Source organism: Balaenoptera ricei, chromosome 13 (genome assembly GCF_028023285.1).
Source record: "Balaenoptera ricei isolate mBalRic1 chromosome 13, mBalRic1.hap2, whole genome shotgun sequence".
Classification (NCBI taxonomy): domain Eukaryota; kingdom Metazoa; phylum Chordata; class Mammalia; order Artiodactyla; family Balaenopteridae; genus Balaenoptera; species Balaenoptera ricei.
The window spans coordinates 62,918,888-62,935,638 of NC_082651.1; the positions used below are offsets into that span (position 1 = coordinate 62,918,888).

Consider the following 16,751-nt stretch of genomic DNA (forward strand, 5'->3'; position numbering starts at 1 on the left):
AAAATAATGGGACGGATTTTCCATGGTTGAGTCAGAAAGAATGGTGAGATGTTCAGTGCTTTAAGGATTATGGGGGAACTTGTGCCTACACCGCTCTGGGGCATTGTGGCTAGGGCAGTACCGGGAAGAAGAAGTCTGGAGAATGTTTTCACTGTTTGAAGTCTTTATATAACTGTCTACAATATTGGGCTCTGTGAGACATTCAGTTGGGTCATCAGGTCTTGCTGTGTTCTCTGACTGCAGGTGGGAGGTTCACAACTAGGTGGTTTTCTACATCTCCCCCTTTGTAGCTTTTAATTAGGTCAGCTCCCCCAACACCTTCCGTCAGCATCCATGAAGGAGTTCATACTCCAACCATATTCACCCATTCATCCAACTACACCCTAGCTCTTCTCACCTCAAATCCCCTTTTACATCTGTCACAGCCCTCTTCTCCACAACTCCCAACCTCAATAACCACAGTCTGCTCCTGTGTTTACTTGGCCCTTGCCCTTTGGGTTCTGCTTCCCTTTCACAAAGAGACGGAGCTTTTGCTGGCTGGACCCTGAGCGTCCTCTTAGAAATGTTTTTGTACTTTCATTCTGCCTCTCTCTGCTCCTGGCCGCCCTGGACATCAGCTTCCAGGCTGGGACCCCACTACACTTGCTTCATTCTCCCCAAAAGGAGGGTCATGTAACAGCTTTGAAAAAGAAATGGGACATTTCCATCCTCCTTATAAGAGAAACAAAGACCTGAACTAGTCCTGTGGTCCATTTCCATTTAGGGTGAATCATACCTGGGTGTACTTATAGATCAAATAGAATGTCATCTTTCCTATGGAATCTTAGGAATTGCTTTAAAATTTTTTAATAAATTAAAATTAAAAGGACCATCCTGGCACCCAGGTACCACATTACATTGGAATTAGCTGTGTGACTGTAAGCAAGTCATTTCAGTTTAAATAAGGTTGATTTTGCTAAATGATGAACACTATCCCTTCTAAGTCTAACATTCTTTGACCTAGTAAATGTATCCCTTTGTTTCTGATCCCTCTATCCTGAGGTGGAGGAGAGGTTGAGATGGGTTATGTGGGCCCACAAACACTGGGGAGAAACATGGGAGTGGCACGTTGTAGTTTCCCTGGTTAATGCTGGGGAGGGAATGCCAGGAGGCCAAGTGGTCCAGCCAGGCTGGAGTGGCTTACCTGAAAAGGGTCTTCATAGTCACAGGCAACTGATGTGAGGCCTAGGAGCCAAAGGCTGCAGATAAATGAAGGTTAGAGGATTTGGGAATGTGACAGCCATGAGTAGTGGAGTTAGTACAAAATGAGAAGTGATATGGGAAAATTCCAGGTAGATAGGCTTTGCCCTGAATTTCTATTCCCTGTTTCTGTAGGTAGTCAGTTCCACTAAAGAGGGCCAGGATGGAACTCGGCATGCTGAGGTCTAATGCTGGCTGCCTTGGCTGCATCCAAGGATTTATTGAGTATCTACTCTACTCTCTGATTTCCCTTGCCCAACTCCCTTACCCAGAGAAGCAACATTCTGCTATTACCAGTTTTCCCAGGGTCAGACTGATGCACCTGGAGACCTTCTCCCACTGTCTCAACTAGATGTTTTTGAATGGAGGAGCTACATTTCCAGTCATCAAAGGGAACAGTGGGTAATGTTATGTAAAGAAAGGGAGAGGGTAATGTGTGTTTGTGGAACCAAGGAGCTAGGCCCCATTTTGTCAGGAGTGCAAACTTCTGGGTCTTCAGAGAGGTAAGGGTGTCATATGTACAGGATGTCACATTGTACTCTGCCCCTTCCATTCTTTTTTTTTTTTAAATTAACTTTTTTTTAAAATTAATTAATTAATTAATTTATTTATTTATGGCTGTGTTGGGTCTTCGTTTCTGTGTGAGAGCTTTCTCTAGTTGCAGCAAGCGGGGGCCACTCTTCATCGCGGTGCGCGGGCCTCTCACTATCGTGGCCTCTCTCGTTGCGGAGCACAGGCTCCAACAGCGCAGGCTCAGTAATTGTGGCTCACGGGCCCAGCCGCTCTGCGGCACGTGGGATCTTCCCAGACCAGGGCTCGAACCCGTGTCCCTTGAATTGGCAAGCAGACTCTCAACCACTGCGCCACCAGGGAAACCCTGCCCCCTTCTATTCTTTATCTGTGAAGGGAGCTGCTACTTAGGAAGACAAGTCTTTATTATAAGGATTGTTTGCTTATTTCAAACTATTTTTTTCCCTCTGTCTCTGATTTCTCATTCTTTTATTTTTAAAATCAACTTAAAAAAACACTTTTTGAACAGTCAGGCTGTTGCCAATTTTTTACAATTATAAACACTACCTTGATAAACAGCTTTATACATACATCTTTGTATATTTGTTCAATTATTTCCTGAGGAAAAATTCCTGGAAGTAAAATTGCTGAATCAAAGAAGTTGATGTTTTGGAGGAATTTAATAAAATTTGCTAAATTACCCTCCAGAAATATAACAGTATACATGCCATCAATCAATTATGACAGTACCCTTTCTCCATATGCAACAAACATTTTCAAATCTTTGCTAATCCTGAAAGGTTAAAAATATGTCTCCTTTTTGAATTAATTTCATTTTCAGTTACCAAAGATTTTTTTGTGACTTATGTTTATTTGCCATTTTAATTTCTTCTTTTTATGAGTTTCCTTTTCCTGTTCTTTGCTTATTTTTCTTTCACAACATTTAGCTTTATCTTATTTATTAGTAAGAGTTCTTTATATATTAAAACTATTAACCATTTGTCCACCATTGAAAGTATTTTTCCAGTTTGTCCTTTGTCTTTCTTTTCCCCCCCTGGTCTCTGATTAATAACATTCTCCCTTATTCCATCCAAGTGATCAAATCTGGCTTGGGAAAAACATAACCCAGAGAATCAAGAGTCTCATAATGGATCTTCATTACTTGCTGATATATTTCCTTCTGCTACGTCTCCAGGATCTCCCACTCTTGCTCCAAAAAATATGAGGCCACATCATCAAATGTCATGATTACCAGAGCAGGCTAGGCCGTAGTGCTTTGTGGTCCCACCCAGCCCCAACACAGCAATGCCCAGTGTCCTGGAAGCTTCCCAGCACCTTCCTTACCCTGTGGCCTCCCATTCTGCCAGACCCCTGTCCTTTGTCTTTATCATTGTGGCATTCACTTTGCTTTGTCTTTCTTGATAATAAAATTTTTTATTTTTGTTTAGACAAATCTATCTGATACTTGCCTTTAGAAGAAAAAATCCTGAAAGAAGCCAGAGGAAAAAATCACCTTAATTATAGGAAACAAAGATAAGAATTACATCAGGCTTCTCCTTAAAAACCATGCAAGCGAGAAGAGAATAGAGTGAAATATTTAAAGTGTTGAACCAAAAACAAAAGCCACCAAACTAGAATACTGTGTCCAGTGAAATTATCCTTCAAAAGTGAAGGAGAAGTAGAAACTAACACAACATTGTAAAACAACTATACCCCAATAAAAAAATAATAAAATAAAAATAAATTAATTATTTAATGTTTTTAAAAAGTGAAGGAGAAATAAAGGCTTTTTCAGACAAAGAAAAGCAAGGGAATTTATCACCAGTCATCCTGCCCTTGCAAGGAATGTTAAAAGAAGCTCTTCAGAGAGAAGAATATATAGATCATATATACAGAACTATAGAATATATAGATCAGAAACTCAGATCTACATTTGAAGAAAGAAGAATATTAGAGAAGAAACCAATGAAAGTAAAATAAAATCTTATATTTTTGTTATTCTTAATTGATCTAATAGATAACTGCTTGTTCAAAAATAACAATAGCAATAATGTATTGGTTGATTATAGCTTATGAATAAGTGAAATGAATGACAGCAATATTATAAGGGACAAGAGGGAAAAATTGGGAATACTCTGTTATAAGGTACCTGTCCTACCTATGAAGCAGTACAATGTTATTTTAAAATAGACTTAAGGACTTCCCTGGTGGCGCAGTGGTTAAGAATCCACCTGCCAGTGCAGGGAACACGGGTTTGAGCCTTGGTCTGGGAAGATCCCACAGGCCGTGGAGCAACTAAGCCCATGCACCTCAACTACTGAGCCTGCTCTCTAGAGCCTGCGAGCCACAACTACTGAGCCTGTGTGCCACAACTACTGAAGCCCACACGCCTAGAACCTGTGCTCCACAATAAGAGAAGCCACCGCAATGAGAAGGCCGTGCACCGCAACGAAGAGTAGCCCTCTCTTGCCGCAACTAGAGAAATCCTGCACACAGCAACCAAGACCCAATGCAGCCAAATAAATAAATAAAATCCTTTTTAAAAAATTTTAAAAATAAAATAGACTTAAATTGGTTGTAAATGTGTATTGCAAACCCTAGGGCAAACATTTTTTAAAATTTTAAAGAAGTATAATTAATGTGCTAAGAGAAAATGGAATAATATAAAATGCTCAATTAAAAACAGAGAAGGCAGGATGGGAGGAAGCAGGACTGTGTGGGGTCACTTCCTGTGTGCAGGGTGGCTTCCTGCACTCCCATCCTTGCTCTCTTTTTGGCTGCCCTCGTGGTTGCATGCAGGCCCCTGGGAAGGGCCTGTCCCAGTCGGCTCTGGCCTACCACCGCAGCAATCCCACCTGGCTGAAGTTAACTTCTGACAACAGGAAGGAGCAGATCTACAAACTGGCCAAGAAGGGCCTGCCTCAGGGTGATCCTGAGAGACTCACATGGTGTTGTTTTATGACAGGCAATAAAACCTTGAGAATTCTTAAGTCCAAAGGACTTCCTCCTGACAGTCCTGAGTACCTCTAGCATTTAATTAAGAAAGTTGTTGCTGTTCGAAAGCATCTTCAGAGAAACAGAAAGGATAAAGATGCTAAATTCCTTCTGATTCTGATTAAGAGCTGCAGTCACAGGTTGGCTCAATACTGTAAGACCAAACCCGTCCTCCCCTCACGCCCCCTCAATTTGGAAATACTAGTTATCCACAGCCTCTGCCCTGGTTGCATAAATTTTTCCATGTACTCAAGCAATAAAATCATTGTTTAACTAGAAAAAAAAAAAAACAGAGAAGGCAGAAAAAGAGGGGAAGACAAGAAACAAGGGACAAGTGCAATGACTCGAAAACAGTTGCAAATATGGTAGATATTAATCCAATTATATCAATAATCATTTTAAATGTGAATGATCTAAATACACCAATTAAAAGACGGAGACTGAGAGGATATATAAAAGCCATATTGTCTCTAAGAAGCCCACTTTAAATGTAAAGGCACATACAGATTGAAAGTAAAGGGGTAGAGAAAGATATACCATGGTGACACTAATCTAAAGAAAACTGGAGTAGCTGTATTAGTTTCAGACAAAGCTGACTTCAGAAAGAGGAAAATTATCATGGCACTATCAATAATATTAACAATAATCTTGATATAAATATCAATAATATCAGGGAGAATTATTAATGATAAAGGGGTCAAGTCTCCAAGGAAACATAAAAATCCTGAATGTGTGGGTGCCTAACAACAGGGCATCAAAATATGTGAGGCAAAAACTGATAGACTGCAAGGAGAAGTAGAGGAAGCCACTATTATAGTTGGAGATATGAACACCCCTCTATTAGTAACTGACAGATCCAATAGGCAGAAAATCAGTAAGGATACAGTTGAACTGAACAGCATCATTAATCAACTGGATTTAACTGACATTTATAGAATACTTTATCCAGAAACAGCAGAATACACATTCTTCTCAAGCTTACATGGGACATACACCAAGATAGCCCACATTCAGTGCCATAAAACACACATTAACAAATTTAAAAGAATAGAAATCATACAAAGTATCCTCTCACACAGTGGAATTAAGGTAGAAATCAATAACAGAAAGATAAATAGAAATCCCAAAATATTTGCAGATTAAACAACACACTTCTAAATAACACATCAGTCAAAGAATATCTCAAAAAATGTTTTAAATATTTTGAACTAAATGAAAATACAACTTATCAAAATCTGTGGGAGGCAGTGAAAGCAATGCTAAGAGAGAAATTTATAGCATTGAATTCATATATTAGAAACAGAGAAAGATTTAAAAATAGTAATCTAAGCCTCCAATTTAGGACAGTTAGAGAAAGAAAAACAATATAAACCTAAAGCAAGCAAACCATATATTATATAAGCAGAAATCAATGAAATTTAAAACAGGAAAATAATAGAGAAAATCAGTGAAATCAAAAGCTGGTTCTTTGAAAAGATCACTATTTGCCTTTGGATCTCCAAAGAAGACATACAGATGGACAACAGGCACATGAAAAGATGCTCAACATCATTAATTATTAGAGAAATGCAAATCAAAACTACAATGAGGTATCACTTCACACCAGTCAGAATTGCCATCATTGAAAAGTCTACAAATAACAAATGCTGGAGAGGGTGTGGAGAAAAGGGAACACTTCTACACTGTTGGTGGGAATGTAAATTGGTGCAGCCACTCTGGAAAACAATATGGAGGTTCCTTAAAAAACTAAAAATAGAGTTACCATATCATCCTGCACTCCTAGGCCTATATCTGGAGAACATGCTAACTTGTAAAGATACACGTACCCCAATATTCATAGCAGCACTATTTACAATGGCCAAGACATGGAAGCAACCTAAGTGTTCATCAACAGATAAATGGATAAAGAAGATGTGGTATATATACACACACACACACACACACACACACACATACATATGGACTTCCCTGGTGGCGCAGTGGTTAAAACTCCGCGCTCCCAATGCAAGGGTCCCAGGTTCAATCCCTGCTCAGGGAACTAGATCCCACATGCATGCCGCAACTAAGAGTTTGCATGTCACAACTAAGGAGCCGCCTGCCACAACTAAGGAGCCTGTGAGCCACAACTAAGGAGCACAAATGCCACAACTACGGAGCATGCCTGACACAACCAAGACCTGGAGTAACCAAATAAATAAAATTTAAAAATATTGGACTTCCCTGGTGGCGCAGTGGTTAAGAATCCACCTGCCAATGCAGGGGACATGGGTTCAAGCCCTGGTTCAGGAAGATCCCACATGCCACAGACCAACTAAGCCTGTGTGCCACAACTACTGAACCTGTGCTCCAGAGCCCGCAAGCCACAACTACTGAGCCCTCGTCCCACAATTACTGAAACCTGCACGCCTAGAGCACATGCTCCACAAAAGAGAAGCCACCGCAATGAGACGCCCGTGCACTGCAACGAGGAATAGCCCCTGCTCGCGGCAACTAGAGAAAGCCCGTGCGCAGCAACGAAGACCCAATGCAGCCAAAAATAAATTAATTAATTAGAAAAAAATATATATATATATAGGTAAACACACACACACACACACACACACACACACATTGGAATATTACTTAGCCATAAAAAAGAATGAAATCTTGCCATTTGCAGCAACATGGAGGGACCTAGAGATTATCATATTAAGTGAAGTAAGTCAGACAAAGACAATCATACAATATCACTTACAAGTGGAATCTAAAAAAATGATATAAATGAACTAATTTACAAAACAGAAACAGACTCACAGACATAGAAAACAAACTTACGGTTACAAAACCATAACCATATGGTTGTGGGGGGTTGGCGGGGGGCAGGGGAGAGATAAATTAGGAGTTTGGGATTAATGTATACACACTACTGCATATAATATAGATAAACAACAAGGACGTACTGCAAAGCACAAGGAAATATATTCAATATCTTGCAATAACTTATAATGGAAAAGAATCTGAAAAAGAATATGTATATATTCAATTATATATATAACTGAATCACTTTGCTGTACACCTAAAACTAATACAACATTGTAAATTAACTATACTTCAATTTTTAAAAATGGTTTAAAAATATATTTGACTTGGGAATGTTTCTTTTTTAAACGGTCCTGTCTCTTTACCAAAGGACAATTTATATACCATAAACTTACCCATTGTAAGTGTACAGTTATATCAGTACTTCCAATAGAATTTGTACATGGTAGAAATGTTCTGTGATAAGCAAAGTCTAATCAGCAGCACTAGCCACCCAAAATGTGGCTAGTGTAACCTAGAAAATATATTTTTAAATTTTTTAATATTTTTTATTAAGGTAAAATTCATGCTATATAAAATTTGCCATTTTAACCATTTTAAAGTGTACAATTCACTGGCATTTATTATTTTCACAGTGTTACATAACCATCTCTATCTAGTTCCAAAATATTTCATCACCCCAAAAGAAAACTCCACACCCATCAAGCAGTAACTCGTCCTATCCCCTTCCCCCAACCCTTGGCAACCTGTAATCTGCTTTCTGTCTCTTTAGATTTGCCTATTCTGGATATTTCATATAAATGGAGTCATACAATATGTGACTCTTTGTATCTGACTTCTTTCACTTAGCATAATGTTTTCAAGGTTCATCCATGTTGCAGCATGTGCCAGTATTCCATTCTTTTTTATAGATGTACCACAGTTTGTTTATCCATTCGTCAGTTGATGGACATTTGGGTTGTTTCCACCTTTTGGTTATTGTAAATAGTGCTGGTATGAAAATTCATACCAACTTTTGTTTGAATATCTGTTTTCAGTTCTTTTGGGTATATATCTAGGAGTGGAATTGTTTGGACATGTGATAATTCTATGTTTAACTTTTTAAAGAAACTGCCAACATGTTTTCCTCAGCAGCTCTATTACTTTACATTCCCAGGAGCAAAGTACAATGATTCCAGTTTCTCTGCATCCTCATCAACACTTGTTCTTTTCTTTTCTTTTCTTTTTTTAAATTATAGCTATCCTAGTGAGTGTGAAGTAGCATCTCATTGTGGTTCTGATGTGCATTTCTCTGGTGACTAATTATGTTGAGCACCTTTCATGTGCTTATTGGCCAGTTGTATGTCATCTTTGGAGAAATGTCTATTTGGTTCTTTGCCCGTTTTGGAATTGGGTTGTTTGTCTTTTTGTTATTCAGTTGCAAGAATTCTTTATGTGTTCTGGATATTCCTTATCAAATATATGATTTGCAAATATTTTCTCCCATTCTGTTTGTTGTTTTTTCACTTTTGATGGTATCCTTTTGTTCACATTTTTAATTTTTATGCCAAATGTATCTATTTTTTCTTTTGTTACTTGTACTTTTGATGTAATATCTCAAACTCTATTGCCAAATCAAAGGTTATAAAGATTTACTCGCATATTTTCTTCTAAGAGTTTTATAGTTTTAGCCCTTACATTTAGGTCTTTGGTTTATTTTGAGTTAATATTCATATATGGTGTAAGGTAGGGATCCAACTTCTCTCTTTTGCATGTGGCTATTCAGTTGCCCCAGAATGATTTGTTGAAGAGATTATTCTTTCCTTATTGAAAAGTCTTGGCACCATTTAATTGACCATAGGTTTATGGATTTATTTCTGGACACTCAATTCTATTCCTCTGAATAATACAATTTTTTTAAAATTTATTTCTTTATTTATTTATTTTTGACTGTGTTGGTTCTTCATTTCTGTGCGAGGGCTTTCTCCAGGTGTGGCGAGCGGGGGCCACTCTTCATCGTGGTGCGTGGGCCTCTCACCGTCGCGGCCTCTCGTTGCGGAGCACGGCTCCAGACACGCAGGCTCAGCAGTTGTGGTGCACGGGCTTAGTTGCTCCGCGGCATGTGGGATCCTCCCGGACCAGGGCTCGAACCCGTGTCCCCTGCATCGGCAGGCAGACTCTCAACCACTGCGCCACCAGGGAAGCCCTGAATAATACAATTTTAATAAATTTAAATTTAAATAGCCACACATGCCTAGTGGCAACCATATAGGAGAGCACAAAATTAGATGAGTTTTAGTTAATTCAGTTGTGCAACCATCACCACAATCCAGATTTAGAACACTTCCATCATGGGATTCTTCTTTTTTTAAAATAATTAATTAATTAATTTATTTGGCTGTGTTGGGTCTTCGTTGCTGCATGCGGGCTTTCTCTAGTTGTGGCGAGCGGGGGCTACTATTCGTTGTGGTGCGCGGGCTTCTCATTGCGGTGGCTTCTCTTGTTGCAGAGCACAGGCTCTAGGCGTGCGGGCTTCTGTAGTTGTGGCATGTGGGCTCAGTAGTTGTGGCACGTGGGCTCTAGAGCTCAGGTTAAGTAGTTGTGGCACACAGGCTTAGTTGCTCTGCAGCATGTGGGATCTTCCTGGACCAGGGCTGGAACCCATGTCCCCTACTTTGGCAGGCGGATTCTTAACCACTGCACCACCAGGGAAGCCCTATCATGGGATTCTTTATAATTTTTAATTTCTGTTACTTCTTTCCACTTACGATTTTTTAGTTTTACTCCAATTAAGTTTTTTTTTGATATTATTTATTTATTTATTTATTTTTCACACACACACACACACACACACACACACACACACACAAAATGTATTTTATTTTTACAAGAGATAAAATAGACTGACACCAAGCATTGTAAATGGATGACCACAACAAAAGCAACAATGATTGCAATTACCAAACACGAAACACACTCATACTATGTCATAATATTGACATTCAGTCCAGTAATCCTCCACTGTAACAGCTCCTTTACTTCGCAATGAAAATTGATTTGTATATTCTTTGCCTCTGAGTCCTTGTGGGATTTTTTTTTAATAATTGAAACAGAAAGTCGCAAAAATTATAATCATCCTCATCAGTTCACTCAGTCCCATGTAATTAATTTTTTTTTTCATCTTGATCTTTTGTTAGCACTTTTATGAGTTCATCAGTTTTTCATTAGAGTTCTGAAAATGCTTATTCATTCAGTTCAGCAGTACAGTCAGTTACCAGAAACCTGTACTTGTCAGAGTCCTTTCCATGAATTCCTTGAAGATGAAACCCTTTTATAGGAACATATTTGCAAAAGCATCAGAGTACACTCATAACTGTCTGTAAATGACAAAAGACTTAAAAATGACCACAGTTCAAGATTTGATGAAAGTTCATAATAATGCAATTGACAAGGAAATTTAGTTATTTCTGAGGTATACATTTTAAAGTAATAACTAGAATTATGACTTATAACATTACACCAGAACATATAAGATTTTTAGAAATTTCATGTAATGTCTGAAACATTTATATTAACATATTTCCATACAAATAACCCAATGAAAGTTTAGTATTAGTTGTTTTGTTTGTTTGTTTTTTTATACTGCAGGTTCTTACTAGTCATCAATTTTATACACATCAGTGTATACATGTCAATCCCAATCGCCCAATTCAGCACACCACCATCCCCACCCCACCGCAGTTTTCCCCCCTTGGTGTCCATATGTCTGTTCTCTACATCTGTGTCTCAACTTCTGCCCTGCAAACCAGCTCATCTGTACCATTTTTCTAGGTTCCACATACATGCGTTAATATACGATATTTGTTTTTCTCTTTCTGACTTACTTCACTCTGTATGACAGTCTCTAGATCCATCCACGTCTCAACAACTGACTCAATTTCGTTCCTTTTTAAGGCTGAGTAATATTCCATTGTATATATGTACCATATCTTCTTTATCCATTCGTCTGTCGATGGGCATTTAGGTTGACTCCATGACCTGGCTACTGTAAATAGTGCTGCAGTGAACATTGGGGTGCATGTGTCTTTTTGAATTATGGTTTTCTCTGGGTATATGCCCAGTAGTGGGATTGCTGGATCATATGGTAAATCTATTTTTAGTTTTTTAAGGAACCTCCATATTGTTCTCCATAGTGGCTGTATCAATTTACATTCCCACCAACAGTGCAAGAGGGTTCCCCTTTCTCCACACCCTCTCCAGCATTTGTTGTTTGTAGATTTTCTGATGATGCCCATTCTAACTGGTGTGAGGTGATACTTCATTGTAGTTTTGATTTGCATTCCTCTAATAATTAGTGATGTTGAGCATCTTTTCATGTGCTTCTTGGCCATCTGTATGTCTTCTTTGGAGAAATGTCTATTTAGGTCTTCTGTCCATTTTTGGACTGGGTTGTTTGTTTCTTTAATATTGAGCTGAATGAACTGTTTATATATTTTGGAGATTAATCCTTTGTCTGTTGATTCATTTGCAAATATTTTCTCCCATTCTGAGGATTGTCTTTTCATCTTGTTTATGGTTTCCTTTGCTGTGCAAAAGCTTTGAAGTTTCATTAGGTCCCATTTGTTTATTTTTGTTTTTATTTCCATTACTCTAGGAGGTGGATCAAAAAAGATCTTGCTGTGATTTATGTCAAAGAGTGTTCTTCCTATGTTTTCCTCTAAGAGTTTTATAGTGTCCAGTCTTACATTTAGGTCTCAAATCCATTTTGAGTTTATTTTTGTGTATGGTGTCAGGGAGTGTTCTAATTTCATTCTTTTACATGTAGCTGTCCAGTTTTCCCAGCGCCACTTATTGAAGAGACTGTCTTTTCTCCATTGTTTATCTATGCCTCCTTTGTCATAGATTAGTTGACCATAGGTGTGTGGGTTTATCTCTGGGCTTTCTATCTTGTTCCATTGATCTATGTTTCTGTTTTTGTGCCAGTACCATATTGTCTTGATTACTGTAGCTTTGTAGTATAGTCTGAAGTCAGGGAGTCTGATTCCTCCAGCTCCGTTTTTTTCCCTCAAGACTGCTTTGGCTATTCGGGGTCTTTTGTGTCTCCATACAAATTTTAAGATGATTTGTTCTAGTTCCGTAAAAAATGCCATTGGTAATTTGATAGGGATTGCACTGAATCTGCAGATTGCTTTGGGTAGTACAGTCATTTTCACAATTTTGATTCTTCCAATCCAAGCTCATGGTATATCTCTCCACCTGTTGGTATCATCTTTAATTTCTTTCATCAGTGTCTTATAGTTTTCTGCATACAGGTCTTTTGTCTCCCAGGTAGGTTTATTCCTAGGTATTTTATTCTTTTTGTTGCAATGGTAAATGGGAGTGTTTCCATAATTTCTCTTTCAGATTTTTCATCATTAGTGTATAGGAATGCAAGAGATTTCTGTGCATTAATTTTGTATCCTGCAACTTTACCAAATTCATTGATGAGCTCTAGTAGTTTTCTGGTGGCAATTTTAGGATTCTCTATGTATAGTATCACGTCATCTGCAAACAGTGACAGTTTTACTTCTTCTTTTCCAATTTGTATTCCTTTTATTTCTTTTTCTTCTCTGATTGCTGTGGCTAGGACTTCCAAAAGTATGTTGAATAATAGTTGTGAGAGTGGACATCCTTGTCTCGTTCCTGATCTTAGAGGAAATGCTTCCATTTTTTCACCATTGAGAATGATGTTTGCTGTGGGTTTGTCATATATAGCCTTTATTAGGTTGAGGTAGGTTCCCTCTATGCCCACTTTCTGGAGAGCGTTTATCATAAATGGGTGTTGAATTTTGTCAAAAGCTTTTTCTGCATCTATTGAGATGATCATATGGGTTTTATTCTTCAATTTGTTAATATGGTGTATCACATTGATTGATTTGCGTATATTGAAGAATCCTTGCATCCCTGGGATAAATCCCACTTGATCGCGGTGTATGATCCTTTTAATGTGTTGTTGGATTCTGTTTGCTAGTATTTTGTTGAGGATTTTTGCATCTATATTCATCAGTGATATTGGTCTGTAATTTTCTTTTTTTGTAGTATCTTTCTCTGGTTTTAGTATCAGGGTGATAGTGGCCTCATAGAATGAGTTTGGGAGTGTTCCTTCCTCTGCAAGTGTTTGGAAGAGTTTGAGAAGGATGGGTGTTAGCTCTTCTCTAAATGTTTGATAGAATTCACCTGTGAAGCCATCAGGTCCTGGACTTTAGTTTGTTGGAAGATTTTAAATCACAGTTTCAATTTCATTACTTGTGATTGGTCTGTTCATATTTTCTTTTTCTTCCTGGTTCAATCTTGGAAGGTTATACGTTTCTAAGAATCTGTCCATTTCTTCCAGGTTGTCCATTTGATTGGCATAGAGTTGCTTGTAGTAGTCTCTTAGGATGCTTTGTATTTCTGCGGTGTCTGTTGTAACGTCTCATTTTTCATTTCTAATTTTATTGATTTGAGTCCTCTCCCTCTTTTTCTTGATGAGTCTGGCTAATGGCTTATCAATTTTGTTTATCTTCTCAGAGAACCAGCTTTTAGTTTTATTGATCTTTGCTATTGTTTTCTTTGTTTCTATTTCATTTATTTTCATTCTGATCTTTATGATTTCTTTCCTTCTGCTAACTGTGGGTTTTGTTTGTTCTTCTTTCTCTAGTTCCTTTAGGTGTAAGGTTAGATTGTTTACTTGAGATTTTTCTTGTTTCTTTAGATAGGCTTGTATAGCTATAAACTTCCCTCTTAGAACTGCTTTTGCTGCATCCCATAGGTTTTGGATCATCGTGTTTTCATTGTCATTTGTCTCTAGATATTTTTTGATTTCCTCTTTGATTTCTTCAGTGATCTCTTGGTTATTTAGTAACGTATTGTTTAGCCTCCATGTGTTTGTGTTTTTTACGTTTTTTTCCCTGTAATTCATTTCTAATCTCACAGCGTTGTGGTCAGAAAAGATGCTTGATATGATTTCAATTTTCTTAAATTTACTGAGGCTTGATTTGTGACCCAAGATGTGATCTATCCTGGAGAATGTTCCGTGTGCACTTGAGAAGAAAGTGTAATCTGCTGTTTTTGGATGGAATGTCCTATAAATATCAATTAAATCTATCTGGTCTATTGTATCATTTAAAGCTTGTGTTTCCTTATTTATTTTCATTTTGGATGATCTGTCCATTGGTGTAAGTGAGGTGTTAAAGTCCCCCACTATTATTGTGTTACTGTCGATTTCCTCTTTTATAGCTGTTAACAGTTGCCTTATATATTGAGGTGCTCCTATGTTGGGTGCATATATATTTATAATTGTTATATCTTCTTCTTGGATTGATCCCTTGATCATTATGTAGTGTCCTTCCTTGTCTCTTGTAACATTCTTTATTTTAAAGTCTATTTTATCTGATATGAGTATAGCTACTCCAGCTTTCTTTTGATTTCCACTTGCATGGAATATCTTTTTCTATCCCCTCACTTTCAGTCTGTATGTGTCCCTAGGTCTGAAGTGGGTCTCATGTAGACAGCATATATATGGGTCTTGTTTTTGTATCCATTCAGCAAGCCTGTGTCTTTTGGTTGGAGCATTTAATCCATTCACGTTTAAGGTAATTATCAATATGTATGTTCCTATGACCATTTTCTTAATTGTTTTGGGTTTGTTTTTGTAGGTCCTTTTCTTCTCTTGTGTTTCCCACTGAGAGAAATTCCGTTAGCATTTGTTGTAGAGCTGGTTTGGTGGTGCTGAATTCTCTTAGCTTTTGCCTGTCTGTAAAGCTTTTGATTTCTCCATCAAATCTGAATAAGATCCTTCCCGGGTAGAGTAATCTTGGTTGTAGGTTCTTCCCTTTCATCACTTTAAGTATATCGTGCCACTCCCTTCTGGCTTGTAGAGTTTCTGCTGAGAAATCACCTGTTAACCTTATGGGAGTTCCCTTGTATATTATTTCTCATTATTCCCTTGCTGCTTTCAATAATTTTTCTTTGTCTTTAATTTTTGCCAATTTGATTACTATGTGTCTCGGCGTGTTTCTCCTTGGGTTTATCCTGAATGGGACTCGCTGCACTTCCTGGACTCTGGTGGCTATTTCCTTTCCCATGTTAGGGAAGTTTTCAACTATAATCTCTTCAAATATTTTCTCTGGTCCTTTCTCTGTCTCTTCACCTTCTGGGACCCCTATAATGCGAATGTTGTTGCGTTTAATGTTGTCCCAGAGGTCTCTTAGGCTGTCTTCATTTCTTATCATTCTTTTTTCTTTAGTGTGTTCCGCAGCAGTGAATTCCACCATTCTGTCTTCCAGGTCACTTATCTGTTCTTCTGCCTCAGTTATTCTGCTATTGATTCCTTCTAGTGTAGTTTTCATTTCAGTTATTGTATTGGTCATCTCTGTTTGTTTGTTCTTTAATTCTTCTAGGTCTTTGTTAAACATTTCTTGCATCTTCTCGATCTTTGCCTCCATTCTTTTTCTGAGGTCCTGGATCATCTTCACTGTCATTATTCTGAACTCTTTTTCTGGAAGGTTGCCTATCTCCACTTCATTTAGTTGTTTTTCTGGGGTTTTATCTTGTTCCTTCATCTGGTATATAGCCCTCTGCCTTTTCATCTTGTCTATCTTTCTGTGAATGTGGTTTTTGTTCCACAGGCTGCAGGATTGTAGTTTTTCTTGCTTCTGCTGTCTGCCCTCTGGTGGTTGAGGCTATCTAAGAGGCTTGATGGGAGGCTCTGGTGGCGGGTAGAGCTGACTGTTGCTGTGGTGGTCAGAGCTCAGTAAAACCTTAATCCACTTGACTGTTGATGGGTGGGGCTGGGTTCCCTCCCTGTTGGTTGTTTTGCCTGAGGCAACCCAACACTGGAGCCTACCTGGGCTCTTTGGTGGGGCTAATGACAGACTCTGGGAGGGCTCACGCCAAGGAGTACTTCCCAGAACTTCTGCTGCCAGTGTCCTTGTCCCCACGGTGAAACAGAGCCACCCCCTGCCTCTGCAGGAGACCTTCCAACACTAGCAGGTAGGTCTGGTTCAGTCTCCTATGGGGGTCACTACTCCTTCCCCTGGGTCCCGATGCACACACTATTTTGTGTGTGCCCTCCAAGAGTGGGGTCTCTGTTTCCCCCAGTCCTGTAGAAGTCCTGCAATCAATTCCCACTAGGCTTCAAAGTCTGATTCTCTATGAATTCCTCCTCCCGTTGCCGGACCCCCAGGTTGGGAAGCCTGATGTGGGGCTCA

General features: G+C 38.6%; 1 long non-coding RNA gene and 1 pseudogene across 2 annotated transcripts in view; both read left to right on the top strand.

The window, feature by feature from the left end:
* Nucleotides 1–16,751, top strand: part of LOC132377114 (uncharacterized) — a 322,850-nt gene that overhangs the window by 271,667 nt on the left and 34,432 nt on the right. The window lies entirely within an intron of this gene.
* On the top strand, nt 4,543–4,978 carry LOC132377279 (small ribosomal subunit protein uS15-like; annotated as a pseudogene).